The sequence below is a fragment of the Mauremys mutica genome, chromosome 3 (genome assembly GCF_020497125.1).
Source record: "Mauremys mutica isolate MM-2020 ecotype Southern chromosome 3, ASM2049712v1, whole genome shotgun sequence".
Lineage (NCBI taxonomy): Eukaryota > Metazoa > Chordata > Testudines > Geoemydidae > Mauremys > Mauremys mutica.
Window position 1 is genome coordinate 94,702,380 of NC_059074.1, and position 22,489 is coordinate 94,724,868.

Sequence of the window (22,489 nt, forward strand, 5' to 3'; positions counted from 1 at the left end):
ATTTGATAGCTGCTTTCAACTACCTGAAAGGGGGTTCCAAAGAGGATGGATCTAGACTGTTCTCAGTGGTACCAGATGACAGAACAAGGAGTAATGGTTTCAAGTTGCAGTGGGGGAGGTTTAGGTTGGATATAAGGACAAACGTTTTCACTAAGAGGGTGGTGAAGCACTGGAATGGGTTACCTAGGGAGGTGGTGGAATCTCCTTCCTTAGAGGTTTTTAAGGTCAGGCTTGACAAAGCCCTGGCTGGGATGATTTAGTTGGGAATTGGTCCTGCTTTGAGCAGGGGGTTGGACTAGATGACCTCCTGAGGTCCCTTCCAACCCTGATATTCTATGATTCTATGATAGTTTGTTTTGAATATTGGCATGTTCTGTTTCATGTGCATTTTTTATATTTCTGGTACATATGAAAATTATTGCTTTCAATTTCGGTCCTTGGTTACACATTTATGAGGTCGGTGTCACATATTAAAGGTAAAGTTTTCAAAGCACTTGGTGTTGGCCTAACTGCTGTTGATGTCAGTGGGAAAGCTTCTATTAACTTAAATGGTTACTCTTCTCCTGATAGTGTTTTTGAACTAAACTTGTTTTCATACAGTATTTTCCCTACTCCAGTTATCCCAATGCACTTTACAAGGTAAATGGAAACAAAAGTCATGAGAATCATATATTAAATTTTATAGTTTTAAGTTTAGGGTTGTTGTTTTGGTTTTTTTTACTTAACATTAATCTTGGTCATCCATTCTCTGTCACTAAGGCAGATAATTGTTTTCTCTCTTATTTAAATAAATGTATGTATGGTGCTTTCTTGTCCAATATATGCTCCCGGCAAGTATGTAAGGAAAGCAAATCAGTTGACCTAAAACCACCTATTCAAACCTAATTTCAGTAATGTTGTTATTAGCTGTTCAAAACATCTATAAGGATAACTTCACTCCATGCTATTTTAATGAAGCCTTGTTTGTTTAAAGCTAATTTTGAACAGGAGATAGCCATATATCTTATAAAATAAGAAACTTAGGACAAGGTGTAAGGCATAATTACTGGCTATCTTGGGAGTTACTTATTCTTCAGTTTTGTTCTGTCACTTTCTCTCTATATATAAATCCATATTCATGTTTCCTTTAGCTTGGTGTTCCAGAAAGAAAAAGTAAATTCTTTACGTGAGTGGAATAATTCTCTTTTCAAAAGGACAGCAACTCTGCTAACGTGGAGAGTAATGAAAACTGCACTTCGGCTTTCTTCTTGTGTATGGTACTATATGCACAGGCATTTAATTGGTAAGAAAGGCTGTGCAAATAAAGACACAGTAAAGGAAAATATTCTCCTTTATTATAAAAGTGACATTTGGAAAATGGGTGTTATATAAAAAAATAATGCTGCCAAGGTAACAAGACCTGTTACATCCATGCTAGACACTGATTTAAATAGCAAATGTAGTTGAATTGCATTTTGATACCAGTGTAATTTGTTTCCTCCTATTCTATATTTTTACCCAGCAGTGATGTATGACTAACAGTACTGTTCAACATTGGATAATTCTATTGTTCAGCATCGACATATTGGTTAAAATTCAACTTTACCATCCATCTTTGTTGTCAGACGATTATAGATTATCCATGGTTTCTATAGTGTTTCTGTCACTGAGTGGCATGTGCTATATATGACATGTCTGATCTGACTGAATTTAGACATATGCATTTGTGTTTCTGCATTAAACGCTGCTACAGCCTGACAATTTAGCTATTTGTGTATCTAACATGTAAATGTTATATGACAATATCTAAATTCATGTGAACCTACCCTAAGTAGATGTTCATATAAATGCCATAAAATTAATTGCTCTGCATAGAGTTATGACAAAACTATTACAATTACTGTAATGTTTTAGAGAAGCAGTAAGATTAATTTATTACTTGTACCCTGAAGAGTGTAAATGTATGTTTAAGAAATTACAAAAGATATATAGTTCTGGAAGTTTAGATATAAGTATATTGTGCTCCCTCATATATCTTGAGATTTTACTATAATATAAAAGTGCCAAGTGACCTGTAACTTAAACTCACCAAATCAGAAAAGATATAACCATTACAACTTCACGTTGAGACATTCTGAATGAGTCTTCAATTTCTTTAACTTAGCTAGTTTGACAGATTTTTTTAATGAGTTGTCAAATTTCTGTCGTATAAGTATTGAGCCAAACCCTGAAGTGATTTTTCCCCACATTCAGAATGTGACAGCAGGACCAAAAGCGTAAGGACTGCATGTTATTCCCATACTGTACAAGAAAACCTTTTTGATCACTAAGCCACAACTGCCCTTCCTGTACCACCCAAAATATTCCCATGATTTCTTCCTGAGGTTTTTGACATATTCCTAGAATAATTAATAGTAAATAAAGCTTTAAGTAGGTATGTGAAGCAAGTTGTTGTTGTTGTTGCTTGTTATTTTAAGAACATGAACAAATCACAACCCTAACATGGTCTAAACTGAATATAAATTATGGTGAAGAGAACTGAAATAAATCATATTTTTCCACTTGCTTAGGATGATTCCTAGCTCAGAATATTCTTCTACTTGTAAGGGATTTGATTGTGTTTAGTACACATTGCCTTCGGTGGAGCTATGATGATTTACACCAGCTGAGGATCAGTCTTTTGTGAGTGAAAAATACACAAGTTTCCTCATTCACCATGGTAGCTGTTGTGTTACTACACATATAAACAGACACAGTTATGTCTAAGTAGTATTCAGTGTTTTAATTTGTCGTACTGTATTGCCATCCATACTTGATGTAATCTAAAGAGCTTTATAAAGCCAAAGGCGGCATCTGTTATGTGCTCAGGATTGGTCACCCACAGTTTTGGGCATTGGAGTATATTTTGCTAAGAGAGAATAGGTTTGCCAACCCTCCAGGATTGGCCGGGAGTCTCCTGGAATCGGCACCAATCTCCTGTTGACTGCTGAAAGCAATCTGGGAGATTTTAATAGGATATTTTAAGAAAATGATATTACGTCATGTTGGGAAAAAAAAATCTCCCGGAAGAGCTAGTCAGAATTGGCAATTGTAAGAGAGAATGATGGCCAGGACATCAGGGTTAAGCCTCTTTCTTTTCTAACTTAAACATGTACCTCTTAGAATGCAGCGATTGGATTCCCCCACTTAAGCACTAAGGCTTCAGTTCAGCAAAGCATTTTAGCATATACCTAATATGCTGCTTAACTGGGGTCTAAAGTGAAGTATCAGCATTTGGTATGAGCCTGAGCTCTGGTGTGACTTACCTCTCAGTTTCCTTTCTGCTGGAAGATCAGTCTGACCCTTACTATTAATGTAACATATTTTGGGTGTAATTCTCATTTTGTTTTCACTGCAAATAAATGCGTTCCATAACTATGGGCTTTTCTGCCTGTGCGTTCTTTAGTTAATAGTCTATAATGGCTCCAAAGGAGCTGTAATCATGTAAAAATGTAATTATAGAATTTTTTTAAAAATACATGTAATTTTTTTAGATAGCCCATAATGGCTGCAATGTGTAAACATGTAATTATGGAGTTTTTCTAAACAGTTACTATTTACTCAATAGGCCGTGAGAGCTCCAGAAGGAGTTCTTTATTACTTTGCAGATCATTGAACCTATAGACTGTATAATAGCTCCTTTGACGCCAATGTGTGCTATTTAATGTGGGTGCTGTGCAGAAATCTAAATGCCTAGAATTCCATTTTTAAAAGAGAATGGTAGAATTATCTTTTGTTCAGAATAGCAAAGCATTTGTTCCTTATTATGGGAAGCGTAAAAATGTTAAACAAAAGTTCTTTGGGACTGTTAGAGATTTAAGATGTTTTTTATTTTAATTTTATGATTATTTTGTTAAGTAAGTAACTTTTATTTGTTTCAGGGCTAAGATTGTGCATGCTAAGAATTGATCCAGATTTATTTTTTGTTGCATCTCAGTTGGAAATCTCTAGATATAGAGATCTTCCTATAGAACCTTATAATGGAAATACTGATATGTTTTAAGGTTAGGCTAATAACACTAGTAACAATCATACTTTAAACAACCTGCTGTTAAGAGCTTTTCAAGGGCTAAGCAGGGCCTACCATGCTAGGTTTCAGGGAGATTTCCAGGAGCAGGGCAAGAGTTTTGCCTGAAGTATATTTCTTCCCACCCCACCTTCCCACTGCTGGAAATCTTCAGTGATGTGTTTCCCCTCATGACCAATTTAACAAGTTCTGTCCTAGACCTAATCATTATGTACCTGATCCATAGCCCACAGAAGTCAATGGAAAGACACCTGTGGACTTCAATAGACTTTGGTTCGTGCCCTAGGCCGGAAGCCAGCAGGCAGAGGCAGGTGAGGGAGGGAACTGATGTGGAGATAGAATGGGCTGGAGGGGCAAGAAATCATCTTCACAAAGACAGATCAAATTTGGGATACTTTCCAGAATAGGAAGATGGCAGGAATCTTGAATTATGGGAGAGGTTTGAGTCTGTTGAGGGAGAAGTAAATGAAAAATCAGCTACTGAGTGGTGGTCTGATTGCTTTTATTGTTTTTAAAAAAAAAAAGCTTAAAATCTGATTTTACAGCTTGTGTTCAGTTTACGCTACATGAAAATTGTGTAGTAGTTCTACACAAAAGACAGCCAAGATTAAGGTTATACAAACAATAATTTATGTTAAGTCTTCAGCATGAAATACAGTCTCTTTGTCCAGTATATTGTACTTTTCTACCAGTAAAAATAAACAGTGGAACAACACACATCAAAAGATGCATTCAAACAAGAGTCTTCCAGCCATTCAGGCTACACGAGATGGTCCATTACTTTAAACAAATAGATAGTCCAGAGAAGAAATAAAAACTACAAGTTAAAAAAACAACAACATAAAACCCTCTTGGTTTCATTATGTGATGGGTCATTTGGAGTTATATACATTTTCAGAGCCACTGGGGGCTGAAAAAAATCCAGGTGCTGTCTAAGTTCTCCAGACACTTGCCTGTGCTCTCAGAGGAGCTGTACTGGACTAGAAGAATGTGAATACTATGATTTTATCTACGTTAGTCTCAGGACTGCAGCTACATGTAGGAAACAAGGAATGGTTAAGGCATAAGGGTTCTAGTCATGTTGGATGGGGATGGGGATTGGAGAAGAAATTAATCAGTTCTCAGAGGAACTCTCTTTATACTTCTTGCTCTGAGCTGAGGGTAAATATCAATTTTTTAAACTAACCACTTCCACAGTAAAAGGGAGGGGGGAGAATACAAAATTGTGAAGACATATGTTGTATTCCTGTGCAGTATTTTAGGGCCAGGAGATCAAAGCTTTCATTTTCATAATGTCATTGAACCTCTCTAAAATGTAGTCAGCTGTACCCATATGTCGGAGCAATTGTATGTGAAGAGTGAAAGTGACAGAGATTGTGGGCATGAAAAGCTAACTAGGTAAAAGCAGATGCGTCATATTTAACTGATGACTGAGAAGAGGATATATTTCTGTTTCTTTTTTCATGTAAGCCAGTGTCTATTCAGCTGTTCAAAAAAACCCCCAAATTATCTCCCTCCCCATTGCTCAACAACTATTCATTTTATGCAGGGGAAGGGCACAGGTCTCTTCAACAAGTGTAATGCAACTAAATACTCTAATTATGTTCACAAACAGGAAGAAAAATAAATCACCTTAAACTAGTCAAGAATGAATTTGAAAAATAGTTGTGATTAAGAATAAATATTAGCATTCAAGACGGAGAGTTTAACTAAGATAACTTAAACTGCAGCAGTCTGTTAGCATATCTGAGACAAGGGTCTAATCGGAATGAGGAGTTGACTGTAACGTCAACATGTATGTTGAAGTTGGATACAACACCATAAATTAGGAATAGCTAACACTGTCAAATCTTAAGTATGTCTTCAGTTTTGATTTTATGATGTAGTGTAATGGTGTGTCATTATCTGACTAATTTGTTGGTGTGATACTGTGTACAAAGGAGCCATTAGAAACACCTAACATAAAACATTTCCTGTCTGTTATTCACAGAAGCACTTATGAAATGTAACATCGTGAAATGGATTGGGCTTTGAACCAGTTACTAGTAGGTAATGAAAAATACCATTACCAAAGGCACTAGTTGGCAGTCTCAGTAGAGATATAATGTCCTCTCCACTGAATGGACATGGAGTCCAAACTGCTTAGCCAACAGCTTACAGCGGCAAGCCTCTTTAGCCATCAGACCCAAAAGCACTCTCTAGAGCTTTTTCCAGGGTTACACTGTGCTCAGCAGCTACTGCTTGGCTGTCTTGCTTTTTGCCTCTGCCTCTCTCTCTCTGTTCCAGTCGTGTTCTCAGTTTCTGTGTGTTCTGCCTATACACACAGAGAGACATACATACACATACACCTCAGCAAAAGTCCTCCTCCCACTCAGTCCAAAACTCCTGGGTGGATCCATATAACTCTTTTTGTCTTAGGTACGGACTTGTTATTAATTTATTTTTACAGTTATGTTAATTGAAGGGTGAGTTCACACCCATCAGTCTCAGTGAGGTTTTAACCTGACTCATAACAAAGTTTCACCTAGCTCATAGCAATAATCAGCAACTCAGTTCTGGCCATTGTCCCAATGAGGCCTAAAATGGTGAAACCCAGTAGCCCATCCCAAACAGAAAGAGACTAAACAGTTCAACAATTTACAAATGATACAAGGTTAACTATTTTGTACGTCTTCCTGTCAAAATGTTTTCCCATCACCAACCCAAATTGATTTTTATTGCCACCCATACCCCTGTGGGATTTTCACTCCCTGATGGACTTTCTTTCAACCAGCAGCAAGTGGCCCTTTCAGTCAGCCCTACAGGAATGCCTCGTGTTTCTGTGGAATTTCCTAGCTGAGGCAGACCCTGCCCATTCTGTTAGAATGGGGATTCACCTCAACTTTTCCAGTTTCAAATTCCACAGCTACGTTCTCAGATTTAAGGGGGGAGGGGGCAGCCAAGCTGAAGTTCTGTCCCTCAGACGGTAAGCACTAGCATCTAGCATTTGCATCTGTGTCCAATATGAAAAGAGTTTTGAAACATGGATACAACAGGAGCAGTCCCAAGAGCCCCTTTCAACTGTGAAAATGCTAAATCACAGCCTCCTGACCACTGAAATGGTTTCCTTTCTTGATTATTTGCTGCTTCTCAGAAACATTCAACAATGAACAGGGATCAGTTCTTGTATCAGATCCACAAGCTAAGATCCCCCAGAGACCCTGGATCTTAAAACAGGTGTCAACAACTCCCCATCTTTCCCTTGCTGGAAAGCTACCACAGCATGTAGCAGTTATACTGGTTTCTGACAACATGTTCATTGCAAACCAGTTGTCTACAAACCAGTTGTCTCACCTTGGCCTTATCTTTAAAGGGAATTTCCACAAACTGAATTTGTAAAGACATTTACTTTCTTGACATTGCTAGCTTAGAGGTTTGAGCATTGGCCTGCTAAACCCAGGGTTATAAGGTCAATCCTTAAGAGGGGCATTTAGGGAGCTGAAGTGAAACTCTGGGGATAGATGACCTCCTGAGGTCCCTTTCAACCCTGATATTCTATGATACACAGTTATTAGCCATAATGAAATCCAAGCCAATTAGTAGCTCTTTCACTATTTTAGCCACCCAGACTTCTTGTTCTAATTCCAGAGGTCCACTCCTCAAGCCCAATTTTCCCAGTTTTTGAATGGGTGCCCTTTCCCCAATCACTATCTCCATTTGAGACCAGTTAGGTGGTTTAGTTTTGGATTCCCTATTCCCTAGCCTTTTTATTGTCTCTGGTCTAATAACTATTATGTTGGAGCCTGTGTTAATCGCTGCTGTACTTTTTACAGATCCTATTACAAACTCAATACCCAAACCCCCATTATTGTTGTTAAATTGCCCAGATGTAAACAAAAACTGTGGGGCTGACCCTTGTACCTCCACCAAGCTTTCCCTCCTCAGCTTGATGGTCCCCTGTTTCGTGAACTGGGTGAGGGGCATTTACTAGACATTTCTGAGATGCTGTCTTGGCCTGCATTACACTAACTCCTTTCTGTGGCCAATTTTGTTGCAGTACCAGCATTTAACTGAACAGTTTCCTTTGCTTTAATTTTAGCATTTTTGCCAATTTCCCTTCCAATTTTATCAGATTTTCTAATCAGTAAGCTCATGAACCAGATTAGAATCCTCTTTTATACATATTAGACACAGTGCTGTACTTACAGAACTCACGGTGATCAACTGCTGTCTTCCTTACTCGTGGCTGTTTCCTCTTCTGGTGCATGCTGCAATGGAAGATGCAGGTTTCACAGCCTCTGACTGTCGTTGGTTCCATTTGCTGATTTTGATCTGCAAATTCAAGTCAGCTAAACACCTATAAATTAGTCCATTGCCAGTCTATCCTGGAAGGCCTTAGTGATATCTGGGTATGGCAGGAACACATCTCCACAGGTCTCTGCCACTGCAGATGGCATTTCTTCATTCTGTCTCCCTCTAGCTCTTAGCTGTGCCTTGACCAGTTCAGATTGATGGCTAGATCCAAAACAGTTGAACCAGGTCTGGATAACTCAGTCTCTTTCATGGGGGTAAGTTCTTCAGCACCATCACAGCTGGGCCACCCAAATTCACTGCAGTAACACCCCCTTTCTGTCCATCCTGCCAGCCATTAATTTGAGCTATAATGCTGAATTGAGCCGAGTAAGCCTCCCAGTGGGCTTTTGAATCATTTGAGCTGGGACAGCCCAACCTCTCCCCTCTGGGTCTCTGTGGTTTGTTGATCACCTCATCAGTCTGTTTTACCATTCCAGTCTGGGTATATTGCAACTGTGTTTCCCAATCTGTATGGGTTCTTCGTAGTTGCTGCTCCGAAGGATCTCATCTCAGCCCTCACATCATCTCTGAGCCCTTTCTGGGAAAGCTCCAGTTCTTGTTTAGGGTTTTGTCTTAATTCCTTTTGCCAAGTCTCTAGCTCCTGTTTTAGGTCTTGTTTTAGATCGTTCTAGCCAGTCTTGAATTCTGCAAGCACTTTCATTATTTGTTCCATATTGGTTCAACAGGTATACCAGCTCATAATATCTCTCCTTGGAAACTGGATCCCATCCCTTACAGCAGTGTCGCCCCTTCCTGACCTGAGTGGCTAGTCAGTATTCAGGGCCCTGGGGATGTTCCAGTTGGAAGTAGAAATAGATGGAATTTGGTATTTTCTTTGATGCAATCTTGTTTATTTACAGGTGTGTACAAAATCCTGCTTCTCCAAACACAGGAGGTACCAAGAACAAAAGGAGTAGTTTCTTAACATGCATCCTAAAGCCTGTAGCCAACAAATCCAAAAGCGCTCTCTCTAGCTTTTTCCAGCGGCAGTCTATGCTCACTAGCTATTGCTTGATTTTCACTTCTGCTTGTCTTTCTCTCTCCAATCTCCCCCTCCCCCTCTCTGTGATTTGTGTGTTCCCAGTTTCTCATACAGACATCCCCGACCCCAAAAACACCACTCATCAAAAGCACTCCACTCACTCACTCCAAACTCTTGGGTGAGTTCACAACTCTCTTTTGTGTTCCATAGGGCTAGTGGCTAATTTATCACTACATTTATGTTAATAAGTGCACACCCATCAATCTTAGTGAGGTAACTTGACCCATAACAAGGTTTCACCCAGCTCATAACAACGTGCATGGGGTAGATAGGGAGGGAATAAAAGGGCAGGCCATCAACTCAGTCCCTGCCTGCCATCCCAGAGGAGCTGGATGCTTTGTTTCTGTAAAAGAGATCAGCAGTTAATAATGTTGATATTTAAATTGCCATAATTCGGCCTCAAAGTCTGTATCTCATTGAGATGAATGGAGGATTTCATACCTCTTGAGACTAAATGTTGTGTCTTTTCAGAGCTCTAGTACACAGACTTTGGATGTGCCCTTTCCCACAGCCTAGCAGCTTGGTGTACAGTGGGCGTGTAGCTAATCCACTGCCTCTATGAGTACCCATGTGTGTCCCTATATGCAAGGTTTAGCTCTTGGATCTATGTAACAGCCATTGGGCTGTATTTTTTGTTGTTTCAACTTGAGTTCCTTATGTGAATAAAACCAAATCTTAGGAATAGGTTATTTTTTTTTACTCACTATAGCATATGTTCACTGTGTTTGGAGCGGGGCAGGGAAATTGCCTGTGCACAGTACCATTGAAGATAATAAGAATTTTGCCAGCATAGGATCTGCAAACTTGGGCCCACTGTAGTCAATGGAAAGAGACTTCTCCCAACTCATCATTTATTAAACACAAGCCTCAGAAATCTTGGTAATCTCATGTACAACTCTTTTTTAGTCATGAATAATGTAACGGTTTATAGACAAAGAAAGAAAACCATTGTATGTTCAACATAAAGCTGTATTTAATACCATGATTCAAAATGGCTTTCCAAAATACACTACAGTTGAAATTATAGGTAAAACCTTTTATCCTAGCAACTAACATTTTGCTAATCTGCTGTTTATTTCCAGTTCCTGAGTCTTCACTGAACTATATGGATAAAATCAGACCCCTTCCTCTCTACCAACTCATTTAATCCCCATCCCCATTTTTTGGAAACAGAGCCAATAAAAGAGATGTAGTTCCATTTCAGATGTCATTTGTGTCAGTCTGTGCTGAACACTGCTGTTTAGGGACTCTGTGAAATCATCTACAGTAAGATTACACTAAAACTTCTCAAGCAGTTGTTGGTTTTAAAATTTTCCTTTTTGTAGTATGTTGCCATTAATGGATAGAATTCCTTTAGGCGTACAATTTGCATTTTCTCCGTATCAGCCTGCACATAATGACAGGTAAAAAAGCTTTTGAAACAAACATTGTAATAAAATATTTGATGGAATGGAAAAGTACAGAAATTATGAGAAAGCTCTAGTTTATAAAGAAAAGCTTAGCATAACATGCAAATTCCTCTGGTACAGAGAGATTAATTACTTTGTACAGTAGCAAGATGATAAAATTCTCACCAAGAGTGAAATTCACACATCATAGTAATGAGCCACAGAAAGCCACCAATGAGTTGTAGAAGGTGTTTCATTAACTATAAGTGATGCAAAGGCAGACAGAGTTGTTGGAAGGAGATCTTTGTTATATTATTTATTAAGCTATATAAAAACTAGATGTTATTAAGTATGATCAGAAAGGCTAAAGCACAAAATGTGTTACACCTAGCAAGGGACATAAAAAGCAATAGGATGAAGTTCTTTAAATACATTAGGAGAAAGATGAAGGAAAGTGTAGGCCCTCTGTTTAGTGGGGAAGGAGAGCTAATAACTGAAGAAAACAAGAAAGCTGAGGTGTGTAATCCCTGTTTTGCTTCACTCTTCACTAAAAAGGCTAATGGTGACCAGACACTCAATGCAAGTAATATTAACAACCGGGGGAAGGAATGCAAGCCAAAATAGTGAAACAGTTTAAGGACTATTTAGACAAGTTAGATGTATTCAAGTTGGCGGGGCCTGATGAAATTTACCCTAAGGTACATAAGGAACTAGCTGAAGCAATCTTGGAACTGTTAGCCATTATTTTTGAGAACTCATGGAGGACAGATGAGGTCTAGAAGACTGAAGAAGGTCAAACATAGTATCTGTCTTTAAAAAGGGAAGTAAAGGGACCCATGGAATTATAGACAAGTCATCCTAACTTTGATACTTGGAAAAATACTGGAAGAAAAGATTGAACAACCAATTTGTAAGCCCTTGGAGGATAATATGATTATAAGGAATAGCTGTCACGGACTTATCAAGAACAAATCATGCCAAGCCAACCTAATTTCCTTCTTTGACAGGGTTACTGGCCTCGTGGATGGAAGGGAGCAGTAGATGTGCTATATCTTGATTTTAGTAAGGTTTTTGATACAGTCCCACATGGCATTCTCATAAGCAAATTAGGGAAATGTGGTCTAGATGAAATGACTATAGCGTGGATGCACAACTAGTTGAAAGACCATACTCAAAGGGTTGTTATCAATGGTTGGCTGTCAAATTGGGAGGGTGTATCTAATGGCATCCCGCAGGGGTCAGTCCTGAGTAAGTACTATTCAATATTTTCATTAATGACCTGGATAATGGAGTGGGGAGTATACTTACAAAATTTGCAGATGACACCAAGCTGGGAGGGGTTGCAAGTGCTTTAGAGAAGAGAATTAGAATTCAAAATGGCCTTGACAAATTTGAGAATTGGTCTGAATTCAACAAGATAAAATTCAATAAAGACAAATGCAAAGTACTTCACTTAGGAAGGAAACATGAAATCCACAACTACAAAATGGGTTAGGTGGTAGTACTGCTGAAAAGGATCTGGGATTTATAGTGGATTACAAATTGAATAGGAGTCAATAACATGATGCCATTGTGATATCATTAAACATGGGAGGTAATTGTTGTGCTTTACTCAGCACTTTACTCAGCACTGGTGAGGCCTCAGCTGGAGTACTGTGTCCAGTTCTGAGCACCACACTTTAGAAAATATATGGAAAAATTGAAGAATATCTAGAGGAGAGCAACAGAAATGATAAAAGATTTAGAAAACCTGACCTATGAGGAAAGGTTAAAAAAACTGGGCATGTTTAGTCTTGAGAAAAGAAGACTAAGCAGGGACCTAATAATAGTCTTCAAATATGTTAATGGCTTTTATAAAGGGAACGGTGATCAATTGTTCTCTCTGTGCACTGAAGGTAGGACAAGAAGTAATGGGCTTAATCTGCAGCAAGGAAGGTTTAGGTTGAATATTAGCAAAAACTTTCTCATTATAAGGATAGTTAAGCTTTGGAATAGGCTTACAAGGAGGTTGTGGAATCCCCATCATTGGAAGTTTTTAAGAACAGGTTGCACAAACACATCTCAGGGATAGTCTAGGTTGACTTTGTCCTGTGACAGCACAGGAGGCTGGATTTGATGGCTTCTCAAGATCCCTTCCAGACTTACATTTGTATGCTTAGTGGTCAGTGTTACATGGTGGGTTCCAGTGTCTTGACAGTTCGCAGTTTGGACTCCTCTTGCGTTCCCATGCCCCTGAGGCCATTCCAAACTAGTTCCGTCCTGAAACCCAGCCCTGTTTCTCCAGTTCTACTTATACTGCAGAGTTGTGTTTAGAGGATGGACCAGGGAAGGATGTGAGCACATGGCCAGTCAGTTCACTATTACATAGACTGAGTGGCCTAAAACCTGGGTACAGGCAATGTTCCAACTAACGGGCTGGAGTAATAGCTATGGAGAAGAGACTGAGCTTTCTTGCAGTCTGCCTAAAGGTTCAAGTGAGGAGTCTGTCTTCTTTCCTTCCTCACGCCCAGACTTTCAGACTTCCCTGCACAAAGACTGTTTAGTCAGACTATTCTCCGGAGTTGCTCCTCAGTAAAGGGAGCGAGTTATGGCTCTATGATTCTCATGGTACATCTGCACCATCCCTGGCAATTCTGAAAATTACAGGAGCACAGTGTGCTCCAGCCACCCCCAAATACATTCTCTGTTGCTCCTGACCATCCCCTATGCAGGTACTGGGTTGGGGGATGGTACAGGGGCTGGCAATGCCAGCTCTATAGCACCTGATAGCTTTCCTAAACTTGGGGAATTCTCAGCAGGGGAGATATACTTATTTACTGGCTTCCTTGCACTTATTAATCACAAATCAAAGAATCTGGACTTGTGCGTAGGATAAGGGAATTAACTCCACAGCCAAGTGGATAATAGCAAATTGTGGCCAACCTTCCTAACCATTTCTCTGTGTAGTTGATAATATGAATCTTCAGAGATTAAGGGTATAGAATCATTTTTTAAACACATTTTTAAAATATTGGCCTCCCAATCACATCCTGCTCAACTGGCAGTTTTGCATTGATGGGTTTCTTGATCAGCTGCAGAACTAACAACGAAGTTTTTGCTGCACTGGAAAAAAAATGATGAATAAGGCGTTGTATGATGTGTTATCGCTGTTGTGAAATGAAATTGTCAGAGTACAGAAGCTGGAATAAAAAGTGTCAGATTTGCAAATATGACTATTTTTAAACATGGGCCACCTATGTGAGCATCATAAAGACTGGAAAATGTGTGCCTCAGATTACATAAAGATCACAGGAAGCGGGTTGCCAGTGGGTTGCCACAGGGATTCATGTCAACCCAAGTTTTAATTTAATGAGCCAGTTTCTCTGATGCGTTCTCTGGTGGCACAAAGGGGCTGGAAAGCAGCAGAATCGGGCCTACTATGAATTCCCACGATGTACCTGACCTTCAGTGCTACTCCCAACACATGCCCAGAGTAGGGAGTATTTTGAGAGTGTGACAAGAGCATAGTTGGTAGACTGTCACTTGGAAACACGGCTGGAGGAGGGATGGAGGGGGGTGGGCTTTAGACCCTGAGCTTCAGCTGAGCTGCAACTTCAAAGCACTGTCTCTACAGCTAGTTTTAGAGTACTAGTGCGAGCCCCACTAACCTGAGTCTGTAGACCTGGGCTGCAAAATGCTGCGTGGACATACCCTTACAGGCTCACTGACAGCCCTCCCTCTCTGCTGCAACAAGCAGAAACGTAGGCAGTAAGATTGTGTGAGCCAGCATCTTTATTAATGACCTAGAATGGGTAAGCAGCTTGTTAATTACATTTTCAGACTATATGAGACTGGAAGGTGTTGTGAACACCAGCGAGGAGGGAAAAATAATACAAACAACAAGGTTAGCAATATGCAAAAGAAATGAGAATCAATCTGGGAAAAGCTAAGCAATAATGGTAATAAGAGGAATAATAAGCTGAAATACCTATCCAGTGGGAGGGCACTCCAAAGAAAGCAGCAAGACCAAAATATACCTAAGGGTGATGGTGGACAGCAAATAAACTATGGGATTGCAATTCAATGTAGTAGGAAAAATGCAATGTGTTTTTTGAGCTGTGTACATAGAAGTGTTGTCATGCCGTGGAAGGGGAAATTTGTCAACGTACTGGAAAGAATTCAGAGAAGAGCAAATTTTAAGAAAAGGTTAAGTGTTGGAGGAATTGATGTCTGAGGACAGAGTTAAAGATTCTGAGCTGGTGTAAATAGATGTAGCTCCCTTGAAGTCAATGGAGCTACACTGATTTATACCAGCTGAGACTCTTGCCTTTGTGTACTGCTTGGCCAAACAATGACAAAGCAGCCATATGATGGTTATCTAAAATGTAATGGTCACTATAAAAGATGAGCATTTAACAACAGTTATCACTTCATACTGGGCTTAGCTGCTTTCTATGGCAATAAAATGGGGTGGGTTATTTTCCCTTTTTCAAGGGGCTCAAGTGGGATTTATGTAGTGCATAGGCCTTGACCTGGCCCGATACATGGGGTGAATTTCACTTTAAGTGTAGGAAAGAAAAGGCATAAATTAGTAGTCTGATGACACAGCTAGTAGCACATGGCAGTGCCACTCAGTTCTGCCTCTTGAATTCCTGCTGCTCAGGCTGGCGCAGATGAGGATCATTGCTGAAAGGATATGGCTACTCCTGTTGAGGAGGGTTTGCTTGTGTAGTCACTATAAAAAGAACAGATGGCTAACCAAGATGGGATGAGCGTTTGCCCTCTCTTCACTCTAAAGTACACAAAAATAAAACGTGTGAGGAAGTCCATCCCCTGTTTTATCTGGGCATTCTAACATCAAACATAAAACTCTGAAGGCCAAGCCAATTAAAAAAGCAAAACACTAAACCTCAAGACAGCTCCTAATTCCAGTGGCAGATTGTAATTTTCACTGTTTTCTGTAATTTACAAGTTTTTGCTCCTTTCAGTTGTAAGATCTTGGCCCTTTCACATCTTTTGGAGTTTGACCATGGAAACATTTATCTAGGGGTAGGGAAGAATACACGTAAACTACTTTCTGTGCCATAAAACTTAACAGGAAGGTGCTCATTCTTTAATAGACTTCAGTTGACCAATCCTATCTGAAAGACATTAGCATGCCGTGTCCAGAAATACAATATTCTGCTTTTAGTGAGGTTATTGCACCAGTCATTAGGTATTTTCTGTTGAAGAAAGGGTCACAGTTTTAATCTTTCAGTCTAAACAAACTGTCAGTAATCAGAGAGGAGTTTTGCCCTCTTTCATAACTTTACATCTGTGTGATTAGGACTGGGTTGAAAGCTAAATTATTGTTTGTGGCACTCACATTAAATCTGGGGTTCAATTAAAACAGAAGGAATAAAATGTAATAATCCTACACTTGCCATTAAGCCTCATCTGTACTAATAGCAGAGTTCACAGCCAACGGAAGCACTGGTTAAGTCACTTTGAATGAGATTTCAGAGAAGTTCTTGAGCACTATAAAATAGCTTTGTGATTTCTGAGCTTTCCGCTGGGATGGAAATTAAGGCAGCAAAGTGCCAGAACAATCCATAATCCTGGATAGTATGGTTCAAGTCTCTACTGCCATAGAATTGTAGGACTGGAAGGGACCTGGAGAGGACATCTAGTCCAGTCCCCTTCACTAATGGCAGGACTAAGTATTATCTAGACCATTCCTGACATGTGTTTGTCTTACCTGCTCTTAAAAATTCTAGTGATGGAGATTCCACAACCTCCCTAGGCAAATTATTCCAGTGCTTAACTACTTTGACAGTAAGTTTTTCCTAATGTCTAACCTAGGCTTAACCCTTGCTGGAATTTAAGCCTGTTGCTTCTTGTCCTATCCTCAGGCGTTAATTTGAACAATTTACCTCCCTCCTCCTTGTAACAACTTTTTATGTACTTGTAAACTGTTATCATGTCCCCCCCTCAGGAGGAGGGAGGGATAGCTCAGTGGTTTGAGCATTGGCCTGCTAAACCCAGGGTTGTGAGTTCAATCCTTGAAGGGGCCACTTAGGGATCTAAGGCAAAAATTGGTCCTGCTAGTGAAGGCAGGGGGCTGGACTCAATGACCTTTCAAGGTCCCTTCCAGTTCTAGGAGATTGGTATATCTCCAATTATTACCTTAGTCTTCTCTTATCCAGACTAAACAAACCTAATGTTTTCAATCTTCCCTCATAGGTCATATTTTCTAGAGCTTTAATCATTATTGTTGTTCTGGACTTTCTCCAATTTGTCCACATCTTTCCTGAAATGTTGCACCCAGAACTGAAAACAATTCTTCAGTTGAGGCCCAATCAGCACCGAGTAGAGCAGAAGAATTACTTCTTGTATCTTGCTTACAGCACTCCTGCTAATACATCTGAGAATGATGTTTGCCCTTTTTTGTAACAGTGTTACACTGTTCACTCACTGTGATCCATTATGACCCCCAGATCCCTTTCCACAGTACTCCTTCCTAGTCAGTCATTTCCCATTTTGTGAGTGCAGCTGATTGTTCCTTCCTAAGTGGATACCCTAGTGGCTGTAGATAGCACAGTCCTTAGAGAAATTGACCTCACTGGTAACATGAGTGCACTTTCTGAGGAAATGGTAATGTTTCATGAACAAGTGGTTGGTACTCATTTTAGAAGAGATTTATTTTCATTTATGGCTACCTTACTCTAGAACAGAAATCTCCAGATGGTTTTGTACAAAAATTAACATTTCAAACACAAGTTGCAGTCATCCTGTGCATATCTGCATCTGATTCGCCAGGATCATGTGTTCCAACAGCCTACTTCAGGATGGTGTTATTCTAAGGCCAACATATAGCTGAATTGCTGTTGTTATTTAAAAGGTTTTATTTTACTTAGACTTAAACACACTATTAGAAAATATTGGACTGGTATGTGAGCAATAGCAGAAGGTACTTTAAACTGCAATGTCAACTCAAAGCTAAAAAATAATATATGTAATATTCGAATACAGTTTCATAAAATCTCATTTGGTATAGCTATTAACTCTTATTACACATATGTATAAGCCGCCCATCACCCAAGTATTTGGATACAGTTTACAAACACAATTCTCCCCAAATGGAAGGAAAGACTATCCTGTTACCTTTATCAAAATACACTTCTGTACTTGGACCAAACCTAGGTGGTGACCAAAAACTCTGCAATGCAATTTAGAGGAAAGTTGCAACGGAGAGGCAAGGGGATAAACATTAGTTAACATTGGGCATTGCACTGAGGTTGTAAAGTGCCGAAAGAGTAAGTGATAACTATAATTACTGGGAGGTTCTGCAGCCAGAATAAGGATGTTTAAAAAACCCCTCAAATCTTACCTAGCTCAGGACAATCAGAAAGATGACACTTGATACAATTATGCATACAGTTAACCATCCCCATCCAAGTAAAATGGATTAAAGAAATGCTGTGTAAAGCTTTAGTGCATAGACATCAAGACGTTTCACATGCCAGAGAGTTCTCCTTTTTTTAAGAGGCAATTCCTCCTTCACCCACAGGGCTATTTTTGTGCTATGCAAGGGACTAAGATAGAATTGAATCCATGATCCATATAAAGAAAACAAAAAAAGCAATTCTATTGATTAAGGCTACATTTCCTTTCCTCTTCACGAACTTGAAGTAATTGCCTGTAATGGATTTTTTTGAGAGCTCAATAAATTAAATACAAAAAACTACATCTAAGTAACATGAAATCTGTGACACAAAGCAATAAAAAATAGGAAATCTGCAATGAAAAATAGCTCTCATCCAACTGACTAAACAAGGCATAGGGTTGGGAGGTAAAGTAGAGATGTATGTTAATCTCAAACTCCTTCCAAGAATACTTTCATTAGATTCCATATTACTTACAGTATATAACGTATAAACTTTTAAAAGCATGCCATTGGATAGACGGAAAACATCCATCAACATTTTTTTTCTAGCTTGCAGGCAATTAAAATGTGATTTCAAAGGGAGTTAAGGAATAGCCAATTCCCATTGGGATTCCCAGGGAATTTCATTAGGAATTGTGCAGCCAACTCTGGTAGGCTTCTTAGAGTATGTCAACACTGCAGTTAAAATCCCATGGCTGGCCCATACCTGCTGACTCGACTCATGGAACTTGGACTAAGGGATGTTTAATTGTAGTGTTGATGTTCAGGCTCGGGCTGGACTCTAGAACCCTGCAAGGTGGGAGGGTCCCAGAGCTTGGACGACAGTATGAGCCCAAATGTCTACACTACAATTAAACAGTCCCTTAGCCCGAGCCCCGGGAGCCCGAGTCACATGGTATGGGCCAGACACGGGTTTATAATTGCAGTGTAGACATACCCTTAGAAAATCTCAGCTTTAGCATGCTTCACTATATTTGCTAAATGTTCCTGCAAAAAATCTTTTGTAAGACATTTACTGCACATTTAAGCATTACATTTTCTCTGTGAAGCCTGTACATAGCAAGGCTTTTTTGTTTGGTTTGCTTTTTGTGCAGTCACAATGTTAGTGATATTAATGCAGCACCTGGATTAGGTATATTGGTTAATTGGTGCTTTAAAATGGGCAAATGAAACTCAAGAGCATAAAACATTTATGTGCTTCTTACAGAAAGACTATTTTATAATAGCTATATTTTTTAAGTGACAGAAAGGTAGATATTTTTTAAAAAGAGTCTGATAGTCACTCTCTCTAGAGCCCATCAGTAGAGTTACCATCCTCTAATCAGAAACATTTTAGTCACCATTTAAAAAGTCAGCCTTTTACCTATAATTACCATAACATTTCTGGATGGGCAGAGTCCTCACACCATCCTGAACACAGAACATACACACTATGTAAATTCCCTAAATTCACTTCCTTGCTTTTGGTTTTCATGTAGTCTAATCTTTAAAAAAATCATCTAAATCCTTAGTCTGAGAATCTTACTGAGCTGGCTGTCTCTTGGTGTTTTCATTGTGAGATATTTTATCTTATACCCTAGACATTCTCCAGCTTTCATCCTACAGAACTGGTGCTAGTAGGACTCATTGGTTCTGCCTACCAAGCTGAGTGAGTAGAATAGCCCTGTATCTTAATGCAGATTCCTAGAACCTGACGTCATCTCAAAGTTTCCTGACACTTAGCCCAGGATATAAGTAGTGTTTTTGATAGTGTTGCACGGTAACTGTTGGTAAATACACTCTTTTAAATGAGAACCCTTATGTAATAATATATAAAAGATATAGCAGAAGCAGCTTTTTTGCAGTGCCCAGTGTGACTGATTGACTTTGTTTTTGTGGGCTGTGAATTGCGCTACCTTTTGGTGATCATACGGAAAGGTAATAACTTCACACAGATGCACAGAAATCAATCTCCAATGTTAATTTTTCTCCCCGTTTCAGCTTTCACCTGTTTTAACCATGTCATGTGAAATTAAGGGGTTGACTCTGATATAATTTTGCTCATAACACACATTAGGAATCCATTAGCCTTAATCATTTGTTTCACCAAAAATGGCTTTCCATTAGTACCCTTTGTAGAATCAAGGATGGGTAAATGATTTGCTTGTGAAAGGGAGGGAAGCAGAAATTGAGAGAGATGAGTGCTTTCCTGATCTGTTTATCTTTGTGGTCAGCCAGCTGGAAAATAGTACTAAAATAAGCATGGCCATTAAAATAACAGGACTGGAAAAACTACTCATGCTATTTTCCTACAGGACTATGCACAGGTTTCTCCATTTAATTCCAAAATGAGTTCTCATACGATCATGGAAATTAGAGATGGGAAAAAATACTATTCAGTCACCAAGTCCATCCCTCTATTCCAACCCTCTGTCAGTGTAGGATTGTTCCCTACAATACATTTTCAGGTGATTTGTGAAGTTTTAGAGGATCTAAGCAATGGGTCTTCAGTCATTTCCATAGGCCAGGGATTCTCCAACTTTTCAGTGGGGGGTTTGAACCTTTTCTTTTCTATGGTGTCATTTTTCAGATACAATGGTTGTAGGCATCAATATAATAACCTAAAGGATAGATGGGGGCCGCCTCTCCTTCTCTTTATTACTTTGCAAATGGATCATCTTCCATCCCATTCATAGTCACACTGGAACAATTGCTTACATGGAACAGTAACATGAGGCAATTTATGCATTGTTGCTGTCTTTTAATGTCATTTGGTATCAAGAAGTAAGAAGGAAAATCAGCACCCTGTGACCAACAAGCTCTTCATGGACCACCAGAAAGTGGTCCACAGACCACAGATAGAAAACTTCTGCCTTAGATTATTCTATAGTGCAATAGTTCTAATTACTAAGATTTTTTATATCTAATCTTTTTCTTTGTGTAATTTCATCACATTGTTCCTATTTAAATATCCTGGTACTACCCTATATCGTCATCCTCCTTCTGGGGAACAAATTTGTCCTCAGACAAGCTCACACAATACCCACTGAGGTGGTTTTCATATTACCCTTAGTTGTGTACCTTGAAGTATAGATATTTAGTTATTTAAATCTTCTCTTCAACCTCTTATGTACTGTCTGTTTTTTTCTCTTTATTCTTATTAATATATTGCAATATTCTCTACTCAAAATATACCATATATACTCATTCATTAGCCCATTCGTTTATAAGCCAACCCCCCCCAAAATGGATAGGTAAAAATAGCAAAAACTGTATGACCCTTTCATAAGCCAATCCTATATTTCAGGGGTTGGAAAACTTTGGCTCCCGGCCTGTCAGGGTAAGCCGCTAACGTGTCGGGATGTTTTGTTTACTTGGAGTGTCTGCAGGCATGGAGCCGCTCAGCTCCCCATGGCTGCGGTTCACCGTTCCCAGCCAATGGGAGCTGCAGGAAGTGGCCTGCGGACGCTCCAGGTAAACAAAACTACAATGTATTAGATCAGGGATCGGCAACCTTTGGCCTGTGGTCTGCCAGGGTGCTTACCCTGGTGGGCCGGGACAGTTTGTTTACCTGCTGCATCCGCAGGTTCAGCCGATTGCAGCTCCCACTGGCTGTGGTTCACTGCTCCAGGCCAATGGGGGCGGTGGGAAATGGCGCAAACCTAGGGATGTGCTGGCTGCCGCTTCCTGCCGCCCCCATTGGCCTAAAGCGGCAAACCGCGGCCAGTGGGAGCCGCAATCGGCCAAACCTGTGGACACGGCAGGTAAACAAAACCGTCCCAGCCTGCCAGGGTGTTTACCCTGTTGGGCCGCATGCCAAAGGTTGCCGATCCCTGTATTGGTTATTCAATTCAATGATTCCATAGAGTTTAAAATCATCAAATTTGGTGTAGACCCATTTATAAACTGACCCCTGCTCTTTGATGCATCACTTTTTTACCAAAAATACTCGGCTTATGAACGAGTATATATACGGTATGCCAGAACTGAACACAGTATTCTGGATTTATCAACATCTGTAGAGAAAGAAATCTTTGGATCCTGGATCATATAACGTTTTATTAGGTAGCCCAAAATCATGCTGGTTCCTCCTATCTCTCCTTCTTCCTCGCTGTACGGTGTTATTAACTCATATCTAATTTGATTTCCATGGTTGCCCTTAGTTCTCTCTTAGAAGCAGTGTCAATAGGGCACAGAACTGAGACTCAAGAGACCGAGGTTCTAGTCCCATCTGTGCCACTGGCCTGCTTGATGATCTCAGGCAAGTCATTTTACCTCTCTAGAGCTCAGTATCTGCA

At 39.7% G+C, this 22,489-nt stretch overlaps 1 protein-coding gene across 2 annotated transcripts in view; it reads left to right on the forward strand.

Annotated features, from left to right (window-relative positions):
* The window catches only part of NKAIN2 (sodium/potassium transporting ATPase interacting 2), an 819,309-nt gene that overhangs the window by 57,263 nt on the left and 739,557 nt on the right, over positions 1 to 22,489 (forward strand). The window contains exon 2 of one of the 2 annotated variants that reach the window (XM_045008616.1): positions 19,793 to 19,860. The exons of the other annotated variant lie outside the window; for it this stretch is intronic. The gene's annotated coding sequence lies outside the window, so the exon portion shown is untranslated. The remainder of the gene's footprint in view (positions 1 to 19,792; positions 19,861 to 22,489) is intronic. 2 annotated transcript variants of the gene reach the window in all.